This window comes from Vitis vinifera, chromosome 19, assembly GCF_030704535.1.
Source record: "Vitis vinifera cultivar Pinot Noir 40024 chromosome 19, ASM3070453v1".
NCBI classification, from domain to species: Eukaryota; Viridiplantae; Streptophyta; class Magnoliopsida; order Vitales; family Vitaceae; genus Vitis; species Vitis vinifera.
This window is the reverse complement of record NC_081823.1, coordinates 4,356,785-4,369,985: the sequence shown is the minus strand read 5'-3', so window position 1 is coordinate 4,369,985 and position 13,201 is coordinate 4,356,785. Positions and strand designations below refer to the sequence as shown.

The following is a 13,201-nucleotide window of genomic DNA, read 5'->3' as shown; positions in this document are numbered from 1 at the left end:
TCGATTTTTATAATTATTATAAACAAAAAATTTAGCCCAACCACCGTTGCCGATGGTCACTGACTTCCATCCCTACTCCAAACCATAACCACTGTGGTCATTGTCGCCTCCCAGGACGCTAGAGCCCCACCCAAGTTGCCGATTTTTATTTTTATTTTTTGATAAATATATATATTTCTTTATAAAAACAAATGAAAGTTATAAATCTTACCTAAAAATTGTCATCAAATGATTGAATTTCATCATTCATTGTATTTCGTATGTGATTCATAGCCTTAACCAATTAGAATTTAGGTTCAATATGTTGAGAGGAGGTTAGAGAGAGTTCTTTATTTAAAAGGGCATATGTAGAAAAAAAATATGACAAAAAAGTGTTACGTTTAGCAAAAGGGATGTTGTGAATAACAACCTCCTTTTTTATTAAATTATAATTCTTAATCAATAAAATAAATATTATAAAAAAATTGAAAGTGATTAGTTGTTAAATTTTATTGTAATTGTCTTGATTGATCACAATCTCACTTGTGGTCATTAGAGGTATGACACAGAAGAGTTGTTTTAAGGGAAAATTATCATATAGGGTGGGCTATGAATGATAATGATCCTAAAGGGTCATCAACTTTGATAATTCTTCAAAGTATCTCAAAATAAAAAAATTCAAATATACCTTTCGCTTTAAAGTTAAACATATCCTTACTTTATCTTTTTTCTATTTTGTCTTTTCTTTGTTTTATTTTTTCTTCTAATTATTATTTTAAAAATATGAATAATAATCATAAAAATAGATAATATTAATAAGAATGATTTTAATAAGTAACATGAATAATTCAAAACATTAATATTATAAATAATAATATTAATAGTTAATAATAATGTGTAAAAAAGTATAAAAGAAAAACAATAAAAAGGTAAAATTAAATGAGAAAAAGAAGAAAAGGACAAAAAAAAAATGTATAACTGGGATTTTGAAATGATTAATTTTTCAAAGGACTTGATAAGAATTTGCAAATATGATGATCCTTTTAGGTCATTATCACTGGTAGCCTACTCTAAATGGGAATTCTCCCTTATTCAAATACATGTTGGACCTTTGCTAGATACAATTTAATAATCATTATCACTAGCAGCCTACTCTAAATGGGAATTCTCCCTTTTTCAAATATGCGTTGGACCTTTTCGCTCGATACAATTTAATAATTGGAAGAATACCACATGCATTTTTTGTACCGAATGAGGTCCCCTTGGGAAACAACATTGTTTAAAATTATTTATATAACTACATTTTTTTTTTTTACAAATATTGTATTACAAAAAAAAAAGGAAAATATCAAAAATCCCCCATTAGGCCCACATTTCTTCTTTGTATGCTGACACAAAGTCACTTATGGGTAGAAGGTAAATTATAAGAGTTTTATTTTTTCAACCAAATTTAATTCTAAGGTGGTGTTACTTTTTTGACTTAATTTTATTCGGAACTTAAAACTAAATAGTATTTAATAGTGTTAAATATTAAGTTATTTGTTTTTTTTCATATTTTATTTTTATTAAGTATTTAAGAATTAAAGAAAAGGCTATAAATTAATTTTAGTAATCAGAAAAAGTAAAATATTTTGATTTTTTTCTTTTAAATAAAAAATTTAAGAAATAAGTTATATATTAACAAAAAGTACAAAAATAAACTATCTGAAATCTAAAAATAAGCTATTTTCTATAAATAAATAAAAATTAGGAAAAAAAAATGCCAACACCTAATTTTTCATAATCATCTTTACATTCTTTTTTTTTTTAAAGAAGGTTTGGGTTCGAATCAAATTCTACTATTTATTCTCTGAGTGTCCATCAGTGCCTGGTGGTAAGAGTGCATTTCACATTTTAGGTGCCCAATGCCCATCTTGCCTAGTAAGTGCTTTTCCCTTTTATCAAACAAGTTTGGGTTCTAGTTTTTTTAGTTAAATTTACTATTTTTTCTATTTTAGGCTTGATTAGTTTTGTTTAAGTTCTCAGACTTATGTTGGAACCCACACATTTCGATATTGATAATATTTTACTAAAAAAATAAATTTATTGCATTATACTTTTTAACATAATAATAAGCCTATTTATAATAAACTAATCATACTTGTAATGGGACTTTAATTCCAATTAGACTAAAAGTCCTAATTAACATATGAAGCTTAAATAAATAACAATTCCTAATATTTATCCAATTCCTAAACTTATTCTAATTTGAATTTAATTCGGATTATGATTTCAACAGTCTCCCTTAATCCGAATTGTAAAGTCAATCACACCAAGCATCATCTTAAACTTCTCAAACATGTCCATTTTTAATGGCTTGGTAAAAATTTCTGCAACTTGATCTTCTAATCTACAAAACTTAATTTCAATCTCTTGATTTTTCAGAAGTTCCCTAATATAATAAAATTTGATGCTTATGTGTTTGTTTCTACCATGAAACTTCAGATTCTGTCAATGCAATAGCAAACTTATTATCACACAAAATCTTTGTAGGACCCTTCTATTCATACTTCAATTCACTAAGCATCCTACGAAGACAAACTACTTGACATGATGTGGAAGTAACTGCCATATATTCAACTTCTGTAGTTGATAATGCTACAACTTGTTGCTTCTTTGATGACCATGAGAATGCTCTTGTTCCAAGATAAAAAAGAACATATCCAACAGTACTCTTTCTAGTCTCTACATCACCTCCCCAATCACTATCTGTGTAGCCCACTAAATTGAAGTTGTTTGAGTAGGAGTAGAAGATTCCATGATCACAAGTACCATTTACATACCTGAAAATTCGCTTTGTCGCTTGCAATTGTGATTAATATGGTTTTTCCATAAATCAACTAATAATTCCGACTCCATAAACAATATCCGGTCTAGTAGAAGTTAAATAACGAAGACTTCCTACTATGCCCTTGAAATATGTGGGATTTACTAATTCTCTAGTGTCTTCCTTTTTCATCTCTAGTCGCTCTGCAATAGGAGTATGGATTGTTGATGATGATTTCCATCTTGAAATGCTTTAGAATGTCTAAAGCATATTTCTTTTGTGAGATAAAGATACCATCATTTGTTTGTTGGACTTCAATTCTAAGAAAATAGGACATTAATCCTAAATCTATCATTTCAAATTGTTGTTTCATTGTCTCCCTAAAATCTTCAAACATCTGTTGACAATTTCCTATTTCAAGATACTAAACATCTTGTCGATCTGCATTTGATGTTGCCACCAAGGATTGAAATATCGGTTTTTACGGATATATCGGTACTTCGATTTTACGGATATATCGGAAATATCGGAGAAATATCGGAGAAATATCGTGGATATTTTTTCACAAATATCAATAAAGTGAAAATTATTTAAAATTAATAGAAATGTTTGAAAAAACTTAAAAAAATGATAAAATAAGTAAAAATACACATTTTAAAGTTATCTTGTAAGTGTAATTGACATATATATAATTAAGAAGATATTTTAAATAAAGATATATTGATAGATTCGATATTTGAATTTTAAAAATAATATATATGAATTTTGAAAGTATATAGAGTTAGAATTAAATTAAAAAATATTTGATTTTATTGAATAAAAATAATTTATACATAAATATAATACATATGATATTACAATAGTCCTTATATTAAGGAAGAGATCGATGTGATTTCATTATATTGTTAGATGAAGATGACCCAATTTGCTGAAGATAATGTTTATTTAAAAAATTTTAAAATATTTTTATTAAAACATGTTTTATTATATTTTAAATGAAAATTAAATTAATTTATATAAATATTTTATTTGAGATTTAATTTTTAAAATTTTATTAAAAACATATAGTAACAACTTTTTTTTATTAATATTAATTTATTTAATAATCAAAATAAAATTCAATAATTTATAATTATTTATATGGGTAGAGGAAAATTGCTCTCATGATTTTTTTTTTTTTTTTTTTACCTCTACTAAATCTAAAAATTAAAAGGGCCACCCACGTCTGAAGTTGCCCTCCAGCCGAGAGAATTCCCCTTTCCCCTTTTCTGAAGCTGCCCTCCAGCCAAGAGAGTTCCTCTTCCTAAAAAGACCTATCTTCCTCTGCCACTCTCAATCCTCGCAGGTACTAATCTAATCACGTTCATATTATTTTTTTTGCAACCCCCGTTTGATTCCCAAGAAAATCCATCCCCCATTTGATTTCCGGGAAAATTCATTCTCGTTTGATTTCCGAGAAAATCCATCCATTCAAAACCCCCAAAGAAAACCAAAAAATTTGCTTTTCTTTTGCTCCCTGTGTTTTCTGGATCTGTTTTAAGGGTCTCTTTGTTGTTGTGCCATTGGATTTAAATTTCACGAACCCTAAATCCACGATTTTTGAGCCAGATTTTGTATCCTGTGCGCGGGCTGGACTGGTAGGAAAATATCGGGAAATTTCCCGATAAATCGGTATTTCGCCGATATTTCGCCGATATATCGGCGATTTTGCCGATTTTTTGTCGATTTTTCCGTTGATCGATAATCGGTGACGATTATCGTTTCGACGCCGTCCGATATCCGATATTTCTTCGAAATATCGGCGACATTTTCCGATTTTTCAATCCCTGGTTGCCACATTGCAAGCCAACACCAAATTCTATTCTACCTCGACGATGTTTACATGCTCATCTATTTCATTTTACAATTTTGTTTGACATTCTGACTTATAATGTCCATACTTTTTGCACCTAAAACATTGTATGTGTGACTTAACTTTAGGTTTAAAAGTGCTTCCCATTCCTTTAGAAGAATTTGTATCACCATCTCCATATTTATTGTTGAAGTTGTTATATCCTCCTCTACCTCTGCCACGACCACGGCCTCAGTCACCTAGTTGGCCACCATGACCTCCAGTATATGCTATACTCTACAAGGCTTGCTCTAAATTTGTAGAGTTGATTTTGTAATTCATTCGTTGTTCATGTGAACACAATGAACTCATCAACCCTTCAACAGTGAGAGTGAAAATATTCTTTTCTTCTTCAATTGCAACAACAACATAGTCGAATCTTGCACTTAAAAAAGTGCATAATTTTCTCTACTATTCGTTGATCATCAAGCTTCTCACCATTAACCCGCACCTGGTTAACAATAGTTTGTACCCGATCAAAATAATCTGAGATAAATTCAGAGTCATTCATGCGAAGAGACTCAAAGTCACCTCTTAATGTTTGCAACTTCATTCGCTTGACATGTTCATCACATTTGTATAACTTTTGTAAAGTAACACATGCCTCTTTTTTTGTTTCCGTCTCTAAGATCTTCTCAAATATGGATTCATCCACTACTTGGAATATTGGCATAAAGTGCTTTTTGATCTTTCTTTCAAGAATCTTTCAAATAATTTTTCTGCTCCTTTGATAGTGCCTCGACTTCTTTTGAATCCGTCACTTCATTGTAACTAATATTCACTAGATCCCATAAATCTTGAAATCTAAATAAGACATGCATTTGAATACACCAATAGTAAAAAATTTTACCTGTGGATTTTAGGAGTTGAAGATGAATTGAGTTATTATTCGTAGCTATAATTTCATCAACAAGATTGGAACTTTCTTGTAATTATGCACATTCCTTGGTATTCTAGCTCTGATATGGCATTTCACCTTGTCTGATCTTCTGGCTTTGATACCAATTGTTGAAACCCACACAATTGGGTATTGATAATACTTTACTAAAAAAATAAATTTATTGCATTCTAATTTTCAACATAATAACAAGCCTATTTATAATAAACTAATCATACTTGTAATAAAACTTCAATTCCTATTAGACTAAAAGTCCTAATTAACATAGGAAGGCTAAATAAATTACAATTCCTAATATTTATCCAATTCCTAAACTTATTCTAATTTGACTTTAAGTCGAATTATGATTTCAACAACTTAGACATTGTTGTTGAACCAATAGAATTAAGGGAATGCTTGGTGAAGGGATATGATGTCTCCATTAATTTAATTGATTGCTTATATTTGGATTGCAAAATAATCATGTTATTATTTATTTGAAATATTAAATGAGTTTTGGGATACTTAAGGGCAAGAGTACTAAGTAGATTAATTGTTTTAATTGAAGTCAAAACAATCTTGATTTGAAAGCTATTTGAATGGGAAAAATATTTATGAAGTAATAAAAAGAAAATTCTTTAAAGTTGATCCTTCTCAAATAATTGAAAAAGATCATTTTCTCGAAAAATACTCATAAGTTGAAAATTTATCTCGAAACTACTTAATCAAATAAGATAATATGTTACCTTTGATTTTAAAAAATAAAATAAATAAAAAATAAAACAACAACAACAAAAAAAATTTTGGAATAATTGTCAAGTTAATTTTGGAATTGGTCAGATTCATTTTAACCCAAGCAATAATTTAAATCAATTTAATTGAAAATGGTGATACCATCATTTTATTAGCAAATCTATTGAGTAAAATTTTCAAATGAATCAATCTTTTTGTTGAAGTTTATTTAGAAAATTGAAGAACCAAGGGCACATATCTTAATTAAACATGTCAATTTTAATTAAAATAAAAAAATAAAATAAAATAAAGAAAAGGCGATAAGTGTGATAGTGATAGCTCTAATAATAATAATTTTGGCTAGTTAAAATAGTTTTTTTTTTTTGTTTTGTTTTTTTAATTTAAACTACAAGCTTATTTTAAATGAAGGGAAAGGAATTATCATTTCATTCATTGAACCAATTGATTTGATTATTTATGAATTTATTCTAGCTTCAAAGAGAAAAGAAAATAATTTTATTTGCTAAAGTATGTATGTGTGGACCCCGCATTTCGCTTGATGCGTTCCCACTCGATAGTGAAACTCGTTTTTTTATTTATTTGGTGAAAATTTGATTTTTTGAAAAAGACTTGGAGTCGCCACTTATTTTTGTTTTATTTTTAAATGGAAAACAAAATAAAAAAAGAAAACCCTAAGTGTAACTCCTTATTTGGAAAAAACGGTATGTGAAAAACCAAACCTGGGTTCGGGGATCAGGTTACTTATTGGGAAGGTACGGTAAAGACCGCAACACCCCTCTAAGCCCTAAAAAATGGGTTTATACTAAATAAGGTGAAGTAAACATGACAATTCATTAGGAAATCAATGGAATGATCAGATAATAAAACAAATCATGCGTAAGAATAAGCAAAGTGGGAGTGAAATCGTACCTTAGCAACAAGTAATAGTATGTTATCATGGAAACAAGGTTAGCTAAAGTATAAAATCATCACATGCATATCAAAGAGCAAGACAAAGATCAAACAATATTCATTAAGTATAACAGTTGACAATCAGTAGAGAAAACTCATATATAGGGCCCTCACCAAAGCCCAATTGATTTTGCATGAATTAATCCCACAAATTCCATTGTTTTGGAATTATGGAAATCATATTCATACTTATTTAAAATCAAGAGAAACAAAAGATTATTTGAAAATCAAAGAAAATTTGTGAAAGTGCTTACCTGAAGGGAAAGATAGCAAGTTTATTAAAAAACAAGATTTTTTTTTTTTACCTAAAACCCTAATAAAGGATGAAAAGTTATAGAATTAAAAATATTTGAAAACTGGAGTGGAATTAAAATTATTTGAAAGAAAACTAGATTTTTGAAAATTATTTGAAAATTGAAATCTTAAAAATTAAATTTAAAAATTGGAATTTAAAAAAAAATGAAAATGGAAGTTTTGAAAATTGCAATTTTGAAAAATTATTTGAAAATTGGAATTTTGGAAAAATATTTGAAAATTGGAATTTTGGAAAATTATTTGAAAATGGAAGTTTTGAAAATTAAATTTCAAAATTGGAATTTTGAAGAATTATTCGAAAATGAAAGTTTTGAAAATTAAATTTGAAAATTGGGATTTTGAAAAGTTGTTTGGAAAAAATTAAGTTTAGTAAATTAAATTTGAAAAGTGGGATTTTGAAAATGGAATTTTTACAAATTAAATTTTATAAAAGGAAATTTCGAAAAATTACTTGAAAATGGATTTTTTTTAATATATATATATATATATATATATATATATATATATATATATATTTTTTTTTTGACACCAAGAGATGAAGGATTAAGAGGATGTGTGGCATCCATCTTGTTACAACAGCAAATCATGTGCTTCACACCAAGGATGGAAGCAAGTAGTGCATGCTCAACCAGTGGTGGAATTAATAATGAGAACAAGACAGCCTACCTGTGAGCTGCTAGTAACCATGTTCTTGATGAAATCCCAATGACCATGAGCCTCAATAACAGTGCAGTAGTACTTTGTGGTCCCAAACTTCCAGAAAGCAATATCAATGGTAATTCCATGTTCACGCTTAGCCTTGAGCTTATCTAAGACCCAAGCATACGTGAATGATCTTTTATTCATTTCAGCGGCTTTTTTTTCAAACAACTCAATAACACGTTTGTCAATACCTCCAAGCTTGTAAATCAAATTACCAGTGGTGGTCAACTTGCCATGGTCGACATGGCCAATGACGACAATGTTGACGTGAACCTTCCTCTTACCCATTATGAATTTTTAGCAGAAAAACTAACATCTAGAAGTAGATATAAGAAGAGAAAATCTCTCACTTGGAAGACTTCTCTCTCTTTCTCTCGATGTTTTTTCTCTTTCAAATCATCAAGCTCAATGCTAGTCCAAATGCCAAGCTCTCGACCACCTTCTTCATCAACCATAACCTTTCCACTCCATTCACATCGTTCGCATCTGGCCTGGTGAGTTTCCGCCTGAGATCAGTCCAGACGCCTCCACTGGTGGTGCCAGTGGACTGTTCGTAAGTGGCGATGGAGCCAAGGCCAAAGATTTCACCTTCGTGCTTGGAGCTTACGTTGGAATCGCTACTATGGAGAGGCAAGAGGAGCCAATGGAGGGGTTGCTGGTGGCGGAGTAGCCAATGATGGAGTTGCTGGTGGAGGGGTTGCCAAAAAGCTCCCTTGTTTTTCTCTCAAAACGTCCCATTTTAAAAAAATTTGTTCTCTCTCAATCCCCGTCCCCCTATGCCTAGCTCATTCCTCTGAAAACTCCACTGCTGAAAATTTTTCTTCTTCCTCACTCACCCTCTCGTTTTTTCTCTCTCAGGTACCCAACTCTCTATTTTAAACTCTCCCAGGTTCCCAACTCTCTGTCCTCCTTTTCCTGTCCCCCCTTGAGCTAGTTTTCTTCCCCTTATTTCTTTAGCTTCCAGTCCAAGCCTCTACCCACTCTCACTGCTCCTGGTTCAGCGAAGACTTCACCACCAACTCTACTACTTCAACCACCACCATGGCAAGGTGGTCACATCCTTGCCACACATCTTATGCATGCAACTCACCTGGAAGTCGTCCCCCACTCCAAATGAAATGTTCAACTAGCTCCTCTGAGTGAGAAAAAAATCCCCTAGTCCAAGAGGGGTTTACAAATATGCCCCTCTTCGGTAGAGTTCACAAGTGTAAGGAATATGAACACTAGAGTGAAAAGAAAGTGTGAATAGTGAGTGGAATGAAGTGAACTCTACCTGTAGACCCTCCATTTTGTCTTCCTCGCACATGTCGTTTATAGCAATTCCCTGGTGGCCCATTAATACTCGTGTAGCCTATCTTTTTTAAGTCACCTCGGAGACTTTGGTTGAGGGATTATCTGACCTCTTATTGTGACCCTTGGCAGCCCTAACTTAGACTTAGGCTTTTCTTGTTTTTTTTAGGATAGCTTTTAGGCACCTTAGTGTCACGGACTTAGTCGTTCACTAAGCTCGTGCGGCACTTAGACAAGCCAAGACGCTTGATCTTGCTAAGTCAGCCTTGCTCCCCAATGCTTAGCTTGCTCGGCTAAGACACTTGCGACTCAAAAGCTTAAGAAGCTTGGTAGGCAACTCTTGAAAGAATGGAAGCTCTATTAACTCAAGAAGCCTTTACAAGTGCTTGGATGCTCACTTGCTTGATTAGGAAGTGATTTGGGTGGTGCCTTGGCCAAATGAGGCCCTCACCTATTTATAAGCACCAAGGGAACTCTCTAGAACCTTGGAGGGTTCCCTTACAAATCAAGAATATTCTAGAACATCCTACCCTATTCTATGTACATCCCTATGTACAAGAATATACAAGAGATTCCTAGAAGTCTCTAGAAAGCCTTGGACTCCTCTCATGCCTTCCACCATAGTGTAGAGATGTGTGGACATCTCTAGGCATTTCTAGAACCTTCCACACTCTTCCCACCAATGGCTTAGTGTAGATGGCTCCAGGAGTCTCCAGAAGCTTCCCTCCGCCTATATAAGCCCATGGGGAGGGTCATTTGAAGCATCCTGTGACATTAGGCCCACTTAGGCACCCTAGGCCCATTTAGGTAACCCTAGGCCCATTTAGACGCTTTAGGCCCACTTAGATCACTTTAGGCCCATTTAGGCACCCTAGGCCCACTTAGTACACCCTAAGCCCATTAGACGCACCTAGCCCATTTGGCGTCACCCTAAGCCCACTTAGGCACTTTAGGTTCACTTAGATACACCCTAGGCACCTTAGACCTACTTAAGCACCACCCTAAGTCCACTTAGGCACCCTAGGACGATTTAGGCACTTTAGGCCCACTTAGGCACCTTAAGTCAATTTAGGCACCATAGGCCCATTTAGGCACCTTAGGCCCATTTAGGCACCCTAGGCCCATTTAGGCACCTTAGGCCCATTTAGGCACCTTAGGCCAATTTAGGCATTCTAGGCCCATTTAGGCACCTTAGGCCCATTTAGATCATTTTTTGCATGGGCATGGCTTGCGTGGTTGCATGGCTTGTATGACTTGCAAGACTCGTTTTTGTAAAATCACATTGCTTGACTTTTTTTTTACCTTTATATTTTTGTTTATTTTATTTTATTTATTATTTTGTATATTTCTTCATTTATTTTATTTTCCTATTATTTTATCACTTTTCCATAATACTTGTCTTTACTTATTTAGTTTAATTTAATAATTTTGTTTAAACGTTTTCATTATTATTATTATTATTACTATTACTTTATTAACTTTGAAATTTTGTAGGAAGTCCACCAATAGAAAGATAAGAAAGTGCCTATGATGTGAAGCTTGGAGTGGGTAGCTACCATATTGGTTCCAAGAGTAGACATATGGAAAAAATGAATGGAGCCATGTTATGGGGAAGATTCAGCTTATGTATGAAAAAAGAAATGATGAGCAGCAAAGAAGGTAATGTAATTTGTCTTTTGGAAAAAGAATCATGTGATGATGGAAGGAGGATTCAGTAGTGTTTTGGGTTAAAGCATATTTTAAACAGAAAAGGAAAAGAGATGATATATTTTAGGAAGAATTGAGGTGGCATATTGAATAGACAGACTGTATTTTGCAAGAAAGAGAGCAGGGGGAATTCATAGAAGGAAAGAAAAGTCAACTCACATGCAAAAAAGGGAGAAGAGGCGTGATGAAGGGGATTTAGGTTTTTTTTTTGGGGAATATGAGAAAGACATTTGAGGAGAGAGAGGAGGATTTTTTGGAGAGGAGAGCTTGAAAATAGAGGGAGACGTCTGAGGGAGAAGAAAGAAAAAAAAGAGTTCTGGAAGAATTTTGGTGGATTTTTTTTAATGAGATTCAGAAGAAAATTGTAGACATGGAGATCACATTTCCGGGTGGAACTTCTAAAGGACGCATAGGCTGATTTGGGGACTCTTTGTGGTGAAGGAACACAAGAGCCAGATCGAAGAAGCAGACATAACTAGACTGAGAAGAAAAAGTGACACAATCGTGAAAGAGGGTAGCTGCAAGCAAGGTTAGTGTTCTTTGACTTCGTTTTGTTGGATTTAAAATGCAAACGAATGTGAATATATGGTCAGTCCTGATGTAAATGATGCTATTGGCATGTTTTTATTTATTTGTTAAAAAAAAGGGAATGAAATCATGGACGGTTATAATAGGATTTAATGTCTTTCGGTGAGTGTTTTGTTGGATTTAATGTATTTATATGAGATGTGTTAATGATTGTTTGAATAAAATATAAATCAAGTTAGGATTTTTAGTTTTTTTTGGTTTTTTGAATTTATTTTGTTTATTTTATTTTAGTTATAATTATTATTATTGCTAATCTCATGTTACTTTTTGTAGGCATTTGTCTTGGATGATTCGGGATGATAATTTAAAAATTAGATGTTTTATTCGTTTTGGATAATTTTGTGATGTTAATGAAAAGTTGAAATATTTTGCAAGTTTTTTTTAGTTTTCAATAATTTGGATATTAATGAAAATTTATATTGTGCTTAATTTTTAGTTTTGGGATAATTCCTTATGATGATGAAAAAGTTTGAATTTTTAAGTGTTTTGATAATTTTTATGATAGCTTTGTTCAAAAATAAAAAATAAAAAGTTGTAATATTTAAATTATTTTAAACATTTTTTTTGTTCTCTTGGATTAAAATATAAAATAATTGTTTATCTTATTTAAAAAAAATTTATTATGTTTTAAAAAAATAATAAAAAAAAATTTTGTGCTTTCTAAATAAAGAGTTGTGGAAATCATCCTCTTGTAAATAAAATAAAGTTAAAAAAAATTATTAAAGGAAAATTTAAATTATAAAAGATATTCTTACATAAAAAAAAAATATTTTTAAATCATCAAATATATTTTTTATAAGGTTTTATTATTATTACCATTATTAATTAATTAATTTTCTTTCTCTTTTTTTTGTAAATGAATTTTTTTGAAAGCATTTTCTTCACATGGAATTAAAGTCTTTTTTTAAATAAATTGAAGCTTCCTTCTATAAAATTCATTAAAACTATGGAATCAATTATTATTATTATTATTGTTATTATTAATACTCATAAAATATTTCCTTTATAAAAGTGATAACATTTATTTTCTTGTGAATAAACTTTCTTTTAAAAAAACATTTTCTTTGCATGGAATTAAAGCTTTTTTTATTTAAGTAAATTGAAACTTCCTTTTATAAGATTAATTAAAACTATGGACTCAATTATTACTACTATTATTATTATACTCATGAAATATTTCCTTGATAAAAGTGATAATTACATTTATTTTCTTGCATGGAATTAAAGTCTTTTTATTTAAATAAATTAAAACTTTTTTTAAAACTATGGAATCAATTATCATTATTATTATTATTATTATTATTAATACTTATGAAATATTTCCTTTATAAAAGTGATGATT

General features: G+C 31.0%; 1 pseudogene; it reads right to left on the bottom strand.

Annotated features, from left to right (window-relative positions):
* Positions 1-5,457: 5,457 nt before the first annotated feature.
* On the bottom strand, positions 5,458-8,591 carry LOC132253450 (elongation factor 1-alpha-like; annotated as a pseudogene).
* Between the last annotated feature and the right edge of the window lie 4,610 nt (positions 8,592-13,201).